Below are 10,455 nucleotides of genomic sequence, written 5' to 3'. Positions count from 1 at the left end.
ATAATAATAATAATAATAATAATAGTAGTCATAAACAGTGAATTAAGATGCAGGATATTGTAATTCTAAAGATGGTGTGAGGGTTCCCAGTCAGATTCTTTACTCTCATGCTCCCAGGAAGCCACCGGGGGAAGCGGTAGCTGCGCCCTGCCGGAGTCACGCAACCCCCGGGGGCTTTTGGCGCGGGCTCTGACACGGGCCTCTGATACCTGGGCGGGTGTGTGCAGACAGACGCAATCACAACAGCAGCGTGTAATTTGGTTTTGGCCCGTGCGCATGCAACCGCACCAACGCGACGACTTCTCCCCCCTCCCCTCACCCCCAACCCCATGCGGCTCCCCCCATCTCTCTCCACCTCCACCCCCGATCAGCTGTGGAAATTCCCAGTGAGCCATAAAGTGCTGTTATTGTTGGCTGGGAAGGGGAAGCAAACATTTATTCAAGATAAGAGTCTCGGAACTGAAGAGTCTCCCGAATTTACGGCCTTGATTCCATGGAGTGAGTGGGTGGGTGGGTGGTGGGTGTGGGGGTCCCGGGTCCCCTAACTCCCTGGATTTAAGGGGATGCGACTGTTTCCTGCAGACTTAAAATGCAAGGTCACAAAATCAGCTTCCTCTTCATCGACAGGGTCATCAGATGGACACTGATGACCACTCGTCTCCTCTTGATCCCTGAGAAAGAAACTACATGTTTGTAATCTGACAACCAAAAAAATAAATAAAAGAGCTAAACTAAACTAACTGGTAAACACAGCAGCGTGCTGTTAAGAATCTATGCTAAACTTCATGACAGAAGATGAAACGATAGCCAGTCGTCCATTCATTCCCTGTCAGTATCTGTTTGACTGCGATCTGTGCGGGCAGCTCGATCACAAGACACAGTGTTGATACAACAGCGCCATCTGGCGTCAGCGATAGGAACAACAGGGAGGGAAGAACATCTCTTGCATGTGGAATCAACTCACTTTGTTTTGTAAAATACATGTAGTCTGCCTTTAAATAAAAAAAGAACTATGGCATTTTGCAAAAGTATTCACACCCTGGACACAATCAAGTGATTATGTTACCTTCAGTTGGGAAAATGCTGAAATATGACTTAAAGGAAATTTAATGTAATGCCTTGAAATTGGGCCTCTGTCTCTTTAAGAAGGTCCTGCTCTTTCTGAAACTCCGTCATTGCAACAGGGCTGCTCTATTAACCCTTTAACACTTTTTTTTATCAGTGTTTCTCTGAGCAGTAGCTCCTATAAAGAGCTCAGCAGATACGCAGTTCCACCAGGCGTTTGCTAATTGCTGCCGGCTAGTCTGAAGGAGCTGGCAAGGGCTGCTCTGTGAGGTGCCGGCTCCGAAGCTTGCAAACTGCAGCTCCGAGAAGGAGGAGCTGTGTCTGAAGGATTCCTCAAACACGAACGAAAGAACCAAAACAACACACCAGGTATGTTTATGATGAGGGAATTACATTATAACGTGATGAAAAAATGTTGATTTTACATAATAATGGCACACCAAAAAGTTCTCCCACGTGTTTTATGCAAGCTAACTTCAGCTTCATGATGAAGTAGTGCATAGTTGTATCCGAAAGCTGTGACATACCTTTGTATTCAGTCCTCTTTTTTATTTAATACACCTAAAAAAAAAATCAACATGATAAGTCAGCGTTTGCATAATTGTATAAATATAGCTGACCCGTTTTTCATCAGATGGTTTGTTGGAAAAGATCAGTGAAGACAGAGAAACGCATCGAAAAGGTCAGGGATGAAGTCATGGAGAAGTTTAATGCAGGTTCAGGCTGAATGATCATCTGAAAATTGAAAGAGCATGGCAGAGAAATGCAGCCAGAGCTACAATAGAATGGTTTGGATCAACGCATATTCATGAAAGAATGACCCAGTTAAAGCCCAGGCCTCGCATGTCGTCAGTGTGTAGATGTGCACAGCTTCGCGGAAGACTTGCAGCTGGCAATGCAAGGAAAAGGTGGTTCTGCAAAGTGTCAGGGAGACGCGCTCCGCATTTCTCAGATTTTTACGCATAAAAACAAATTCCAAGCCAAAACTAATTAAGTAGTACTGTGTGTAAACCCAAACAAAATGCCTTCAATTTTGTGGTTGAACGCCACACAAGTTGGAAGTGTCACTTCAGTGCTTTCTGATTTTTTTATCCATTTTTTCTTTATACAGATGTTTTTTTGTTGTTGTTTTTTACATGTTTTATCCCTGGCGGTCATAAATATCACCCTCATGACTTCGCCATCCTTGACCGTGAAACTGAGGCCAAACTGAATGTGCTGTTTGCCCCGCCGCTCAGCCGTGAAAACGGATCCGCTCTCGGGGCTTGTGCGTTCACAAGTCCCCCAATTACGCGCATGGATATTTGACGCGCCAAAAAAAAAAAAAAAAATGAACCGAGGCGCTGAATCCTGAAAACGTATCCACACCGGGGCAGATTTATGGCGCAGATGGAGAAAATGATCTCCTCCATTAAACTCAATGAAGAACTACTTTTTTTCTGTGTTGTTGTTGGTTAGATTTAGGGGAAAAGATTGTTCACAAAGCACATTCTGTTACCCTTTCCTGTTGCGCAGCGCTTCACATTTTGACTGTGATCCACAGTCGAGAAGAAAACCTCTTCTTGGCCATGAGTTGTTATTTTTATTTGATTATTATTGTTTGTTTGTTTGTTTTTTAATCAAAACCACGCAACAGTAAATTGTCGTTGAATTAAACAGGGCAGCAGTACTGCCTCGCTGCACATTGTGAGGTCATTCCCACCTTGAGGGGAAAAATGCTGCAGCTGTTTCTGAGTGAAATATTCACAGTTTGACCCTGAAAAACACAGAGTGAATCCAATCTGACTGGCGGTAAGTGGTGATTGGCGGGTGTAAAACACAAACAAACAAACAAACAAAAAACCCAAAAAACAATCGTTCATTTGAAAACGGCCCCTTTGCATGGCTTGATTTCAAACTGTTGAGGAGTTTGTCTCCTTGGATGTATGGAGGAGTTGTTTGTTGTTTTGGTTGATCGTCTTTAGTAAAACATAAATATCTAATCTCTATTGCAACCATTCTCGGCAAGGCACACTTTACCTTTTTCAGCCATGAACTTTAACGTTGAGCTCTTTGCTAACCGAGGCCTCCAGAGTCTCAGTTGCAGATTTGACTTTTTTAGCAAGTCTTTGAGTATTGGACTGTCTGACCTTGTGGTGAGTTTTCTTCTGGATATTTGCTATGACCGCAGAAAGATTGACTTCATCTTGTTTGAAAATTCCCTTGTAACTCCTTCCAGACCAATGGTCGGCGGCGATTTCTCCCCTGAGGTCAGTGCCGATGTCTTTGTGTGCGTACAAGACCAGCAAACCAAAAATAAATGGAAGGTAATCACATTTGCAGATGTTCAATCAATCAAGAGCTTAAATTAGCGAGACCCAGCTTGCAGAAGTAAAGACAGTAATGTTCAAGTGAGAAGCATACAGACCTCTGCTGAAATTTGAATTGGCTGTTTCTTTAAGGATCTCATAAAAATATGACACAATTGCAGGACTGACTTTTTGTTCCCCTCTTCGAATTTCAAGTCATGCATAAAACCGAACTTGTTTTTGGCCGTTGCGGGTGTTGCATTTCACGCTGACACCCCATACTGAGGGTGTAACGAAAACCTTTTTCCCGTGTTTATGATTTAAGGGAGTATCTGTCCTGTGTTGCTACCAAGTCATTGTCAAAACACAGAAACCCCATTGTACTCTGACCTGGGTCTTGTTTGCTCTGGGGGGATAAGACGTTGCTGCGCGCCGAGGTGGAGGTGATCCTCTTACCTCCAGTGGCTCAGGTGATCCACTTGAAGTCATCAAGGTGGAAAGTGCCGTCTGATTGGACGGAAACACGACTTCAGTGCCTCACAGATTTCTGCAGTTTTTGCTCTTTTATGTCGTGCTTAATGTTTCAGATCATCAAACTAATCTTAATAGACAACGATAACGTTTGAAAATGCAAACTGCAGTCTTGAGGATCTGGAGGGGTTTTATTTTCACCTTGGGTTTTTTTTTAAACCAGTTTCTTCCTTATTGGTGAATGATGAACTCCAAAAGGACATAGAAACGGTTTGTTTTCCAGACTTTGTTTCTAATGTGTTCTTGCGTTTTCTGTGATTGGAACACGATGTGCCACCTGTTCACATTCTTTTGGCCCAGTTTATGTCGCCAGATGGATTTTTAAAAGCTATTTGTTGATTAAAAAGGTGTAGAATTGATGAAACCTCAGTACGGCTAATAAAAATAAACCTATCACACTTAATTTAAGATTGACAAAAAGGGTTGATTACAAAGGAGCTTAAATTGCTTTTAAATACATAACAAACTCAGCATTTGGAAAAGCAGCGATGTTTTAGCTGCCTATCAAACCAAATTCGTAGTTCGTCATTAACTCAGAGGAGCTGAAAGCCTTCAAACAACCTCTCTGCAAACATCGCTCCCCATCACTTCCACCTCCTGTCTTCTCTCAAAGGGAGTAGGGAGGACAAACAATGCATGAACTTTGACCCTGCTGAAGATGGAACACATCTCCCCTGTTCTCTTGCAGATACACTTGCTCTGAGCACACACTTTTGCTTGGCATTAAAGGCATCATCGCAGAGGAGCGTTGGAGGAGGAGAAGGCAGGAGGTTAGGGTTCAAGGGAAAGAATGAGGGAGGGAAGCCGGGTTGTGCGTGCTTCACCCCATCGTGTACCCACCAGGCCTCCAGCTCAAACAGAAGATGAAACGGGCCTCGGGCACTTTGGTGCGGTTTTTAAGACTTTTCATTTCCAAGTAATTGGACAGAAAGCGGGGGAAAGGTACTCGGGGTGGGATTCGAACTCGTGACGGTCATGTTGAGCTACGTAGCCGGCTTCCGCTTTAACAACTGTCCCACGCGACGACCCTTCGTGGGGCTTTGGCGAAGCAGGAAACTAAAAGGTTCCCCTGATAAAAGTATAAACAAACATGGCAGTGGGGTTTAATGAGCATCTCGCTCGTTTTGAAACCGGACCGTCCTTCAAGTTACTAATTTACTCGTCCCGTCTTCCTCCCCAAAAAGCTCCTCCTGAGGACTAAAAGCCGCGACCTATGTCAGATGAAAGGGAAACTCAAGTGACGAGCTCATGTCAGGTCAGTGTCTCCACTTCCTCTCATTATCCAATAAGGGGACAGTCATCAGGGCAACATGTCGGCGGTGCCTGAAACACTCTGGGGACAGGGAGAGATAAACAAAGAGCAAAGGTTTCGCCTCTCCATTTCCAGCCAGATTCAGACAGAGGTCTGTCCAGGAGCTTTTTAGTGAAACCCTAGAAGGCAGCGGCTCCAGGCGCGGTATGCTTTTTGTAAACACAGCAGAAACAAGTGGAGGAGGCAGAAACAAGTGGAGGAGGGTCCCCGCTCTGCTTCCCGTCTGCAGGCTGAGAGGAGGACAAACCAGGAGGAACATTACGTCATCAGCCACATTCACACCTACGATATATAAACACACACATACACACACACACACACACACACACACACGTAATTTAGTTAAGTAAGAACTACTTTAACACTTTTCTTCTTTCTTCTCAAATAAAAGTGAAAAGTTATGGAGCCCTTGGGGGACATGGAGGATTTGTTTTTCTTTTGCGTACTGATCAGTTCAATGAATCAATGAATCAGATCAATGAATACTGAAACCTTTCTTAGGTGGCCATCATATTTTCTGCGATGATATCAGGTTTTTCCATGTATGTTAACATCTCGTTGTGGAACACCTGAAGTTTTATATCTTTTTCTTTAGGAGAGAAACAAACCTATGATATAAACAGAAGCTTTCTGTAAGTAGAAAGAAATTTTAAAAAAATACACCCAAGCTTTTTGGACCGTTATCATGGGGTAATAAGTCATCTGACAGTTTTGATTGTGTCTTTTTCTGTGCTGCAGGTCTGAGTGGTTTTCATGTGCAGATCCGTCTCAACCTTTTGCAGACAGACGTAAACATGCGGTGAATAAATCGATTCAATCTGTGTTTTTGCACCAAAGAGTCACTAATAAGAAACACGTTTTTGCTTTAAATGTGTATGTATTTGAAATTTTAAATGCTGCAGTAAGCATATTGTGAGAGAAGGCAAAGTAAAATGTTATCCCCCCGTCCCCCGGAGGGCTCCGTGAAAAGTAAGTGTCAGAGGATTTGCTCAAGTGATAAAAATGCAACTCAAGCACTGAGTGATGATCAAAACGTTTGACGTTTAAATATCATGCCATCAAACAGACCAAAATATAAAGTTATGTGTGATTGTTGGTATTTTGAAGGTGAGCATAAAAATACTGTCATTCACATGCATAACATAATTCCCTAATAACAATTTTTTTAAAGAATTTCTTTCAATGTGTGTGTCTGGTGAGTTTTTTGATTTTGCTTCTTCATTCAGTGAAGTCGTGAGCAGATTCAGAGATTTTACTCAAGTAAGAGTAAAAAGTAATAGATTTACTAAAAATGAAAACTGTGGCATGGTATTTGAAGTATCATTTTTGTCCAAAATGTTACTCGGGGTGAATGTTACTCCACCTGCTCTGGGTGTCGTGTACCTGGTTGGTATTGACACAGGAAGATGCAATTTTATATTTTGTAGATTTGTTCTAACGAAGTATGTTATGACAAGAAGGCAGTTCTGATGTGCAGCGCTTTGCAGAGGAATGAATACACCTCGGACACGATAGCATCACCAACGTCAGTTTTACAGAAGCACAGGAAAACCCAGGGATGTAGGAGAACAACAGAATCTGGACAAGACAGAAAAGAAGGATCTGACAAAAATAAAACAATGAAAACAGAGTAAACCCAGAGGCGTACGAACATCTGCTTGGGTGGCGATTCGTGGCCCCAGGAGGTGGTTAATTGTTACCAGGCTGAAGCTGTGGGAGAAGGCAAGAATCTCACATTGAGCTCAGAAAAGGAAACATTAAAATCAGATACGAAGGCATCAAGCAATTTCAAACATGATAGTCATATAAAGAACAAGGAGTGCGAAAGACATATTTCTTTGTACCACAGTGATCTCGACACTCTCGAAAACTCACAATGTTTTCAGCTGGTCCCTCGTCGCTAAATTAAATCAAGAAGAAAAATGAGCAGGTTCATTCTTTTCAGTTTCATCTGGGTTTGCATATGTCCAAGTACACACATCCACGCCCACGCGCCGGTATGGTGTTGTGAAAGTTCACTGAGAGGCTTAGGTTGACATGCAAGCGTCCCGGGAAAAGAAAAACAAAAAATGACAAACGTATCCAGTAGCTTATCTTTTCACTGTGAGTTTTGATTTCAATTTGATCCGTTCGTGGATCCCTGATGCACCTAATTTGAAATGTCCTAAGTGACAAAAGGTTCACTTCCATGCACATTTTAAAATGAACCCAAAAAATATATATATAGTAATAAGAATTATTATTTGTAATTCATTCACTTGCAAAAAGATCTAAGGCATTAGAAAGAATTTAACACATAATCGTCGATCTTTAACAGACTCGAAGGCTGAGGTGAAGTCCTGATGGTGGATCAGATTTGATGTTGGGAGGGGGAAATAAAAAGGTGCTGAGATTATATTAAATTGAACTTGTTCCACAAAACAAAACAACAACAAAAAAACAAGAAACACTGGAATCTGCTGTGGCTGACACGGAGGTTTCCCAGAGGACACTTTAGTGGAAAAGACGGTAAAAATCCTCTCATAACATTCCACGTGCAATATCTCAGTTTAGTGGAGCATGTAAATGTCTGAAATGAATTGCTGCAAATAAATTTATTGATGCAGGATTTTTGCGTCGCAGCGCCCCGGAGGGGGAAAGAAAATGATCTACATTTAAATCTAGATTTCTGGAACGGAAAACAAATGGAAATACAGACGATAGAGGCGTTCTTGTTTTATTATTTCTTTTAGATTGCTTTGAATCAAGCCGCGGGGGACTGGAAAAGCTTTTAGGAGCCACTTAAAGGTTTTGTCCCTTATTCCCATCTCTGGGAGGAAGAGAAGAAGTCAAGAAAGGAAAGGCAGAGGCTGCCCCCTTCTGGGTCCAGCCACACACTGCGGATGTTTCTGCAAAGCCTTTCAGAAATATTCAGTATTTTTCTGTACATGGCTTTCTTGGACTCATTTATCAGTGCTGACACAGCAGTTATATATAAACTCTGAAAATAGTATCCATAAGAAAAAAAAAACGCTCCACCCAAGCAGAAGAAAAAGAAAGCTATATTATGGCGTGACATGAAAGCTGAATGTTTTTAGTGAGAATGACCTGTAATCTGAGGTCACAGCAGTTCAAAAGGTGAAATTAGCTAAAAACCTAAAGCTGGCTGACATATCAATGACAGGATGGACTAACAACAAAAAGTTACCCTACAGTAAAATATCCCATGCAGTGTGGGGGGAAAAAAAACATTCAAAAGCAAAAACAGTTAAAGCCAGTAATAGCACCACACGGTTTGAGCCACACGGGGGCGCTAGGCACTGACTGATCTGGCACCACAAGAAAAGTTCACCTCTATGAGGCAGAGGAGGTTTAAACCCATGGAAATTATGACATTAAATCTGAATTTTTAAACGATATTTTAGTTTCAAATCTCTCCCGTTGTCTAATGCTTTACCGGATCATTTTGGGAACATTGATTGATTCCCTTGTCATGTGTAGAGCTTTACTCTGACAGGGAGCACAGGAGTTTGATAAACGACATTATTATGTGGTTGATCAATAACTACGCTTGGGCAAGTAATAATTTACATGAATATCTGACCTTTTTACAGCTGCGGTTGAGCGACACATTAAAATTTCACGGCCAAGAAACACAAAAAAGCGCTACTAACCAGCACCGACTGGTCTCTGCAATACAGTTTAATCAGTGTGTAAAGTGTTGCAGGGCACCGTTAGCATTTTGCACGTCACAATAGCACTGCTCGTCGCTAAGTAAAGGTCCTGAGGCGACCTCGGCAAAATATTTGTTTATTAACCCTCGATTTGCATAACAAATTCTTTTTTCTTTTTTTTTATTTGCACACACACACACACACACACACACACACACACACACACACACACCAATACACCCTACGAAGAGCAAGAGACCAAGTATAAGTGTGTGACTGCTGATTATCATTTTCCACATATTCTAAATAAATAAATGGGGAGGAGGACGTGATCTCAGGAGGCGAGAACAAGCGCCAGCCTGCGTCGTAGTGGAGAGTATCTGTCTCTGGAGATGTTGGCGTGTACGGCTTTGGATTTATCGCTGGGTCCAAACAACAGCGCGTCTTTGGGAAGTGGAGAAAGTGTAACAGGATTCATATTCATTTTTATTTTACGAGAAGCAAAATCTGAAACATGTGGCGATCCCTTGTAGTCATCCGCTCATGTCAGTCCATCTGGAGACGTGCGTCTTTGCAAAACCCCCACAGCATGATGCTGCCACCACCGTATTACTTACATTCATCGCGAGGGGATTCTCGGTAAAGGGGTGTGACCACATACACTTTTCTTTTTTAATAATAATAATAAAAAAAAAACTACTTTGTGTTGGTCTGTCACACAAAATATGTGTTCTATGGATGTGACATAATAAAATGTGCAAAAAGTTAAAAAGTTTACTTTGGCCAAGAAATCTGTTGGGGTTTTTTTCCTTATAGGGATATATGCGCACTTTGACCTTTCCACCTGTTAAACTGAATATAAAATGAATCTACATCCATGTTCTCTTAGAGTAGATTATAAGAACAAAAAAATAAATAAACGAAAGACATTATAGATTAACCTTAATTTGGACTTTGTTTTTCTGAAGGGGTCAGCCTGAGGCCACCTCAGACAACATCGTCGCTGTCCACCGACGCTGCTCATTTATTTGTTTGTTTATTACATCTTTTTTTCTTAGTGATATCCGCCACACCTGCTGGCTCTCCGCACGGCACCTGCAAACCAGAGGAACACCTGTCGCCGGTGACCTCCGACCCCCAGCTGCGGCTCCCTCCAAGAGACATGCAAGACGCTTCCTAACAACCCGGGACGCTCGGACAAACATGGGCGCAAAGCACACACCTAATTGCATTACCGGCAGTAATGCACTGGCGAACAGGTGCCTGCGGAGATTGAATCAGAAAACACACAGCGCGTGCGTGCGTGCGTGCGTGAGCGTGCGTGCGTGCGTGTGTGTGCGTGTGTGTGTGCCCTTTGTCTCTCCTCTATACAGTAGGGCAGGCATCCCCCTGTGTGTGTTTTCTAGCCCCTGTTTGGGCCTGACATTAGGGCCTGTGGGTGTGTCCTTTTGCATATTTGTTTGCAAATAAAGAGAACAGGAGGCTTCAGGTCACTTATCTCCTCATGTGAGTGTTTGCTGTTGCAACAGCTTCTGTGCGACAACCGAAGGAAACTCACACTGACGTTAAGACAACATCCCCACCTGGCTCAAACGCGAGGCCACAA

This window comes from Poeciliopsis prolifica, unplaced genomic scaffold (genome assembly GCF_027474105.1).
Source record: "Poeciliopsis prolifica strain line A6 unplaced genomic scaffold, Auburn_PproV2 SCAFFOLD002, whole genome shotgun sequence".
NCBI classification, from domain to species: Eukaryota; Metazoa; Chordata; class Actinopteri; order Cyprinodontiformes; family Poeciliidae; genus Poeciliopsis; species Poeciliopsis prolifica.
The sequence above is the reverse complement of the archived record's forward strand: the minus strand, read 5'-3'. Positions refer to the sequence as shown.